Source organism: Schistocerca nitens, chromosome 2 (genome assembly GCF_023898315.1).
Source record: "Schistocerca nitens isolate TAMUIC-IGC-003100 chromosome 2, iqSchNite1.1, whole genome shotgun sequence".
NCBI classification, from domain to species: domain Eukaryota; kingdom Metazoa; phylum Arthropoda; class Insecta; order Orthoptera; family Acrididae; genus Schistocerca; species Schistocerca nitens.
The window spans coordinates 125,347,215-125,355,479 of record NC_064615.1 but is presented as its reverse complement, the minus strand read 5'-3'; the positions used below and the strand labels follow the sequence as shown (position 1 = coordinate 125,355,479).

Sequence of the window (8,265 nt, the reverse complement as noted above, 5' to 3'; positions counted from 1 at the left end):
TTCTGAGGCGGAGATTGTGGTACAGCCCAGCCACTCACCTAAAAGAGCGTGGAAATCTCTTAAAATGCCACATTCGGGCTGGCCGATTTACTAGACCAATGGCAGTTAATTCGCCGCATGGATTCTGTCCGGCTGTGGACCACCTCCTTGTCTTGCAAGCTAGCGCGCTGTGCACTAAGGAAGGGTGCAGGCCTGAGCGTCACGAAATCGCCCTCGCGCAGTAACCGGCGGACGCGAGGCAGCGTTAGCAGCGCTAGCACAGGCCACCGCTTCCAAGGAGCCTATTCGCGTCCGCCACACACCTGACCAAAAAATAGAGTCGCGAGTATTCCACCGCCGGCCGCTATAAATGTCGGCGCCAGAGATGCACTGGTCAGCTCTTCCGGCTTCGAGAGCCTCTCGTAGTGTCCGGGCGGGTGCTACTCACCCCGTCGTTTTACGACGCTCTCGAAGTCCATCGCAGGGACCGACGCAGCTGCATTCAGCATTCATCGTTGTTTCCCTTGGTGCAACCAGACTGTGTCGAGGATAGACCTTTTTTTCCCTATGCTGTTGTTATTCAGGACAGCTACATCAGACGTAGAATACTTTCCATGCAAGAGTGTCTGTCTATGCAGATCCTAATCACGTTACTTTGTCAGACTCTGAAGTGACCATATAGTCAAGTCTTCACATCCGTGAGACACTGTAACTGCGATCTTATTATTACCGCCGAAGCAGACGTTTTTTTCCTTAGTAAATGCCGGCCGCTGTGACGAAACGATTCTAGGCGCTTCAGTCCGGAACCATGATGGTGCTACACTCGCAGGTTCGAATCCTGCCTCGGGCATGGGATCACAAATTTAGCACTGGAGGGCAGCGTGGAGGGTAAAATCGTAGAGGGAGACCAAGAGATGAATACACTAAGCAGATTCAGAAGGATGTAGGTTGCAGTAGGTACTGGGAGATGAAGAAGCTTGCACAGGATAGAGTAGCATGGAGAGATGCATCAAACCAGTCTCAGGACTGAAGACCACAACAACAACACTTTCACTAATTAAAAAGGAAACAATTTTGGGTTATATACTTTCACTTTTAAAGACAATTTTATCCATGATACTTTCACATTGCTCCCAAGAGACTGCGTCCATGGGGTGCAGCACGTTTCGAGCCGCCGTTCGCCTCGCTGACGGCGTTTGTGGAGACGACCATCGACCTAATGTAGCAAAAATGTGCTCCACCTGAAGAGCCGACACGTTTTGGTTGATCGACGGTCGAATCCCGATGGTCCAGTGCCCAGTGCAATCGTAACTGACAGTGTCGTTGGGTCAACAGGTCAACACGTAAGGGTCGTCTACTGTGGAGCTCCATGTTCAACAACATACGATGACCGGTGTGCTCCGGAACACTCATGCGTGCACCAGCATTGTGCTCTTTCCGCAGAGATGCCACCAATCACCATCTATCATACTTTACATACTTCACATAGACACGGGTTCCCGGGTAGATGCCGTGTTTCTTGACTTCCGCAAGGCGTTCGATACAGTTCCCCACAATCGTTTACTGAACAAAGTAAGAGCATATGGGCTATCAGACCAATTGTGTGATTCGATTGAAGAGTTACTAGATAACAGATCGCAGCATGTCATTCTCAATGGAGAGAAGTCTTCCGAAGTAAGTTTCAGGTGTGCCGCAGGGGAGTGTCGTAGGACCGTTTGCTATTCACAATATACATAAATGACCTTCTGGATAACATCGGAAGTTCACTGAGGCTTTTTGCGGATGATGCTGTGGTATATCGAGAGGTTGTAACAATGGAAAATTTTACTGAAATGCCGGAGAATCTGCAACGAATGGACGCATGGTGCAGGGAATGGCAATTGAATCTCAATGTAGACAAGTGTAATGTGCTGCGAATACATAGAAAGAAAGATCCCTTATCATTTAGCTACAATATAGCAGATCAGCAACTGGAAGCAGTTAATTCCATAAATTATCTGGGAGTAGGCATTAGGAGTGATTTAAAATGGAATGATCATATAAAGTTGATCGTCGGTAAAGCAGATGCCAGACTGAGATTCATTGGAAGAATCCTAAGGAAATGCCATCCGAAAACAAAGGAAGTAGGTTACAGTACACTTGTTCGCGCACTGCTTGAATATTGCTCACCAGTGTGGGATCCGTACCAGATAGGGTTGATAGAAGAGATAGTGAAGATCCAACGGAGAGTAGCGCGCTTCGTTAAAGGATCATTTAGTAATCGCGAAAGCGTTACGAAGATGATAGATAGTCTCCAGTGGAAGACTCTGCAGGAGAGACGCTCAGTAGCTCGGTACGGGCTTTGTTGAAGTTTCGAGAACATGCCTTCACCGAGGAGTCAATGAGTATATTGCTCCCTCCTACGTATAACTCGCGAAGAGACCATGAGGATAAAATCAGAGAGATTAGAGCCCACACAGAGGCATACCGACAATCTTTCTTTCCACGAACAATACGAGCCTGGGATAGAATGGAGAACGGATAGAGGTACTCAAGGTACCCTCCGCCACACAATGACAGGTGGCTTGCAGAGTATGGATGTAGATGTAGATGCAGACAAGCATCAGAACCCCGAGCTTTGTGATGAGTCTAGGACGCCCAACCATTTATCGCCTAGTGATAGATTCACCGTCTCCGTACCCCCACCGACTCAATTCGTGAGTCTCCGTCGCAGCGGCACCTGATGTGTTGTCGGGACCCGTGGACTCGACTCGCTCAGAAAGGAGAGCGGGTAGATGCTCACGACAGTAGCACGTGTACATTCGACCAGATTCACCGTTTTCGAGATACTCTTTCATAGGCTCTGCATAATAATAATCTGCCCTTTGTAAAAAGTAGCTTGTCTCAATGGATTTCCCCATGAGCAGCCGATGTCTTCGCCAAGATTACACCCAGTCCGTGTCTGCTCCGCTTCGTACTTGTGTTACCGCGTCGCGTGCCCGCAACGCCATCTGGCGGCATCTAACGTCGGGGTGGGCAGTGGTCATAATTTTTTGTCTCATCAGTGTACACACTGTCGAGGCGTTACCGGGTCTGTAGCGGCAGTACCGGAAAACATAAATTGACGATGAATGCAATCTCTAAATGGAGATCAATTATTAAAATAAGTTATAGGAATGGTTGATAAGCTACACAGCTCATACACATTGCCATAACCAAATTAATGTACAAATAGGGCCCTTTTTTGTCACAGGGATATAAGAGTGACGTTGCTCTGTGCCCAGTTTTCATTCCTCGCAACACACTATTATGTTTTACAATGAAATGAACACCCTTAGCTGCTTACAGGCGCAACACACTATTATGTTTTACAATGAAATGAACACCCTTAGCTGCTTACAGGCGTTGACATACGTCAACGGGGACACATGAAAATGTGTGCCCCGACCGGGACTCGAACCCGGGATCTCCTGCTTATATGGCAGACGCTCTGTCCATCTGAGCCACCGAGGACACAGAGGATAGCGCGACTGCAGGCATTTATCTCTGGCACGCCTCCCGCGAAACCCACATTCTCAACGTATTGTCCCGCACTACATTCGTAGTGCCCCCGCCCATTATACTCATTACTCGCGGCGCGTTGCCGATTCCCGTAAGAGTTAGGACACTGTTTGTGCATTCGCACAGAAGAAGAAGATGGTCAAGTGGCCGGTGAGCCTTACTATTATGTTTCCTCATGGCTGAGGGGAAATAAAAAAGAATACAACCATTTTGTTTGCGTTGCGTAAAATTTGTGCGCTTTTCGTCTGAAGCGTGGACTATCGCATGAAACTCGTTCCAGACACCACTAATGGAATACATCTGCAACTGTGTATTTCGCATCAGTTAAGTCTCGTATTACGCCCTCTGCAATCTGACAAAGCACAGCTTCGTTGAAGGCCATCTGATCCCAACAGTCGGTCGTATATCCTTGTCTGTGCTACTGTACAACAGCAAGATCGTGCACTCATATTCCGCACTAACAATAAGTCACTGCTGGCCTTACACAGGCGTGCGTCACGTAGAGAGAACGAGTCGACTATAATCCGTTCAGCATAATAAAAAACCTGATGTAAACAAACACGAACGCGATGATTGGTCAGAAGCCGTAGCACACGTACACTGGTGTTGTTACTCTCTTGGAAGTAGGTCCTACTTATGTATTAGATTTCTTATTACTAACTGACGTTAAATGAAACTTAAAGATATTCAAATGTACGAGGGCAGTTCAATAAGTAATGCAACACATTTTTTTTCTCGGCCAATTTTGGTTGAAAAAACCGGAAATTTCTTGTGGAATATTTTCAAACATTCCCGCTTCGTCTCGTATAGTTTCATTGACTTCCGACAGGTGGCAGCCCTGTACGGAGCTGTTAAAATGGCGTCTGTAACGGATGTGCTTTGCAAACAACGGGCAGTGATCGAGTTTCTTTTGGCGGAAAACCAGGGCATCTCAGATATTCATAGGCGCTTGCAGAATGTCTACGGTGATCTGGCAGTGGACAAAAGCACGGTGAGTCGTTGGGCAAAGCGTGTGTCATCATCGCCGCAAGGTCAAGCAAGACTGTCTGATCTCCCGCGTGCGGGCCGGCCGTGCACAGCTGTGACTGCTGCAATGGCGGAGCGTGCGAACACACTCGTTCGAGATGATCGACGGATCACCATCAAACAACTCAGTGCTCAACTTGACATCTCTGTTGGTAGTGCTGTCACAATTGTTCACCGGTTGGGATATTCAAAGGTTTGTTCCCGCTGGGTCCCTCGTTGTCTAACCGAACACCATAAAGATCATAGGAGAACCATCTGTGCGGAATTGCTTGTTCGTCATGTGGCTGAGGGTGACAATTTCTTGTCAGAGATTGTTACAGGCGATGAAACATGGGTTCATCACTTCGAACCTGAAACAAAACGGCAATCAATGGAGTGGCGCCACACCCACTCCCCTACCAAGAAAAAGTTTAAAGCCATACCCTCAGCCGGTAAAGTCATGGTTACAGTCTTCTGGGACGCTGAAGGGGTTATTCTGTTCGATGTCCTTCCCCATGGTCAAACGATCAACTCTGAAGTGTATTGTGCTACTCTTCAGAAATTGAAGAAACGACTTCAGCGTGTTCGTAGGCACAAAAATCTGAACGAACTTCTCCTTCTTCATGACAACGCAAGACCTCACACAAGTCTTCGCACCCGAGAGGAGCTCACAAAACTTCAGTGGGCTGTTCTTCCTCACGCACCCTACAGCCCCGATCTCGCACCGTCGGATTTCCATATGTTTGGCCCAATGAAGGACGCAATCCGTGGGAGGCACTACGCGGATGATGAAGAAGTTATTGATGCAGTACGACGTTGGCTCCGACATCGACCAGTGGAATGGTACCGTGCAGGCATACAGGCCCTCATTTCAAGGTGGCGTAAGGCCGTAGCATTGAATGAAGATTACGTTGAAAAATAGTGTTGTGTAGCTAAAAGATTGGGGAATAACCTGGTGTATTTCAATGCTGAATAAAACAACCTCTGTTTCAGAAAAAAAATGTGTTGCATTACTTATTGAACTGCCCTCGTATTAACAGCCGTAAACGTTTTTCTTAATCACGCTTCACCTACATAGTTTGTATTTCAAAAATTGTGTACAGTCACAGCCTCTGCAGCATTGTGCTCTGATTGTCGCGCTTATAATGCGCAGTATTAAATGGCTGAGGCTGCTTTCTGTTCCGTAGTGAAACAGGAGCGTGGAACACAGTTAAAAAGTGCAGAGAAATAGGCTGTTCTTAATGTTTTTCATCAATTACCGAAGATAATCGGCTTTGAAGTTTTCCCAGTGCTGTATATATTCTAGCTGATAAACAAACTCACATAGAAAGTGTAGCGCAGTCTGTAGCGTAATGGAATATTAACCAAATGCGGTTGTTCGTGCTGTGTTTGAAACCTCCACAATATCATTTTTTTCTCGTTCAATTTGAAATACCTACATCTCGTAATTATAATACTCATCATTTTATGAATAATGCACACCTTCTTCTTTCTAATTACATATTGGACGAGAAATTCCTGTTTCCATTTCCAAAACAAATTCTTAATTATCGATGTTTTATGAAAGATTGTTCATAAAATTTGTTGAAATTAAGAAAACATAACAGTTTAATTTCGTATTCCATTGTATCCATCCACGCCCAGCAGTAATGTACGGTTCAGAAACATGGAGTATGACTAAGCGATAAAGGGAAAAACTATTAATATTTGAAAATTACAAAACAGGAAGGAATGGAGGCAGTTTGTGGAAGCAGCGTATGGTTTACAGGGCCTGTGATCGCTGAATATCTAACAGTTTAATTTTTTAAAGCAAAAATGAAACAACCAAATCTTTTTTTGGACTATGCCCATCGTTTTATGCAACAGAGGTAGATACGTATCGTAGAAACATGAAAAACAATCGATTTCACAGCATCGAATACATCGTACAAACGCTGCATTTTTACATTTGCTACTGCAACATTACAACATGAGCCCAACAGAACTGATCTGGAGCTATGGGATTTGACCCGAGAAGTGACAAGACTGTTAAGCTGCCAGAGGTACTGGAACTAACGCACGCAGCTTTTTCACACGTCACTGCCTATCGCTGGCGAGATATAGAACAGCTCGTCATAAAAGAAGAAGAGAAAATGCTGCGCCTGGTTGGCTTCGTGGATTCTGTCGTTGATAGGCTCGTCAACAACGTAGCAAGAACTGAAATGTATTTCTTTGTTTCGGATAAGGAAGAAGCTAAGAGATTACCAGACGACTGACTGTAAGTAATATCTTCAGTGGCTTCAACATTTAACTACACGGTGAAATCCTTCAATACTCTCTTACGTTACCCACAGCTTATGCAGAAAAATTACCCTGTGGTTAAGTCAGGAATTTTCATTATTATTGTTTTAATTACAATAGTACGTTAGCTAAAAACGATAACGTGTTGCGGTTTTCGTCTAGTCGTCTAAGAGGCGTATTGTGGGCGATTTGCAGTGTATTATTTCATTCTGCTTAAAAAGTAAATGACATTCGAAGCTGTATTGCTCCTCTGCTCATCTCTTTTTACGTATGAACTGCAGCTGGCCACGTCACTACAGGCTAGCTGCATCAGCTGAACGGCCAGTGCTGTCCAAGTTAAATGTGCCGGTAAAGCTGTTGTCCCGTATTATCGCTAAGTCAATATGTTAGTAAATCAGAGCACAAAACTTACCCTTACTATCGTACTTGACAGTACTCGAGACAGCTTGGTTGCAGTCCCGGGTGAAACGGAAGTCCAGTGAGGTTCAGCAAACGCGCAGGAATACATAATGCAATGTTTACATCAGGTTTATTCTTATGGTGAATGAATTATAGTATTAAGCGACCGCAGCGGCACAGTTCTCAAACTCGTCTCACTTGCGAATCTACAGCGGCAACGAAGGAAGCCATGTAACGGTGGCGCCTAAATTTGTGAAGTGTGCAACCCGGCACATTAGTTTCTTACTCGCTAGTCAGTACAGCAATCAAGCAAAAGTCAGGGCTGTTTCTACCATTATTCAAGACTAGGTGGCCGTCTAAGGTGGCAAAATTTTACGGGTGACAAAATTTTAGGGGCGGGAAAGGGCAGAAAAAAATTAGTTTCAAATCAAAATTTGAGCAACGAGAAAAAAATGGATAGAAGGAAAAATTAAAACACCGAATAGTTTTCGAAAGCATACGGAACAGTTCCTTAAGTCTTTGTTGATCCATTGTAGACGTGGGACAGCGGCTGGTCAATTATTTTGAAATTTGCCAAACAGCAATGCAAATTGAGAAGTTATTTTATTTTGTGTGGGGCATGAAGGCGGCATATTAAATTGCCGAAACTGGTAGTGAAAACAAGATAAAATAACTTCGCAATTCGGACTGCTGTTTGGCGAATGTCTTTGTTAAAAGTTACATAACTGATCTTTACTTACTTTGACGAAAGTGGGTGCTGGAAAAGATGATACTAATTCCTGATTCCAAAAATATTTCAATTAAAACCATAAAGGAACAACACCAAGATTATTCAGATAAACTAGTTTGATGCTTTGGCATGTCTCCTATCAGCACAGCATAATTTCTAAATTCGAGGAAAACTTCATTCGCACCAGAAAATGATTCCACGCCTCCATTAGTCCAGTTTCTTGCAGTTCAGTAAAATAAGAAACTGATGCCAAATTTGGTTGCACTGGTATATCAAGTTCAATTCTAGTTTAAAATGTTCAGCACTTTCTTCCTGTTTGAATTATTTTGGGA

The 8,265-nt window shown here is 44.7% G+C and overlaps 1 non-coding gene across 1 annotated transcript; it reads right to left on the bottom strand.

Moving 5' to 3' along the window:
• Positions 1–3,397: 3,397 nt before the first annotated feature.
• Trnai-uau (transfer RNA isoleucine (anticodon UAU)) lies at positions 3,398–3,471 on the bottom strand. Its single transcript has one exon. It is a non-coding gene; the product is annotated as a tRNA-Ile (tRNA).
• Between the last annotated feature and the right edge of the window lie 4,794 nt (positions 3,472–8,265).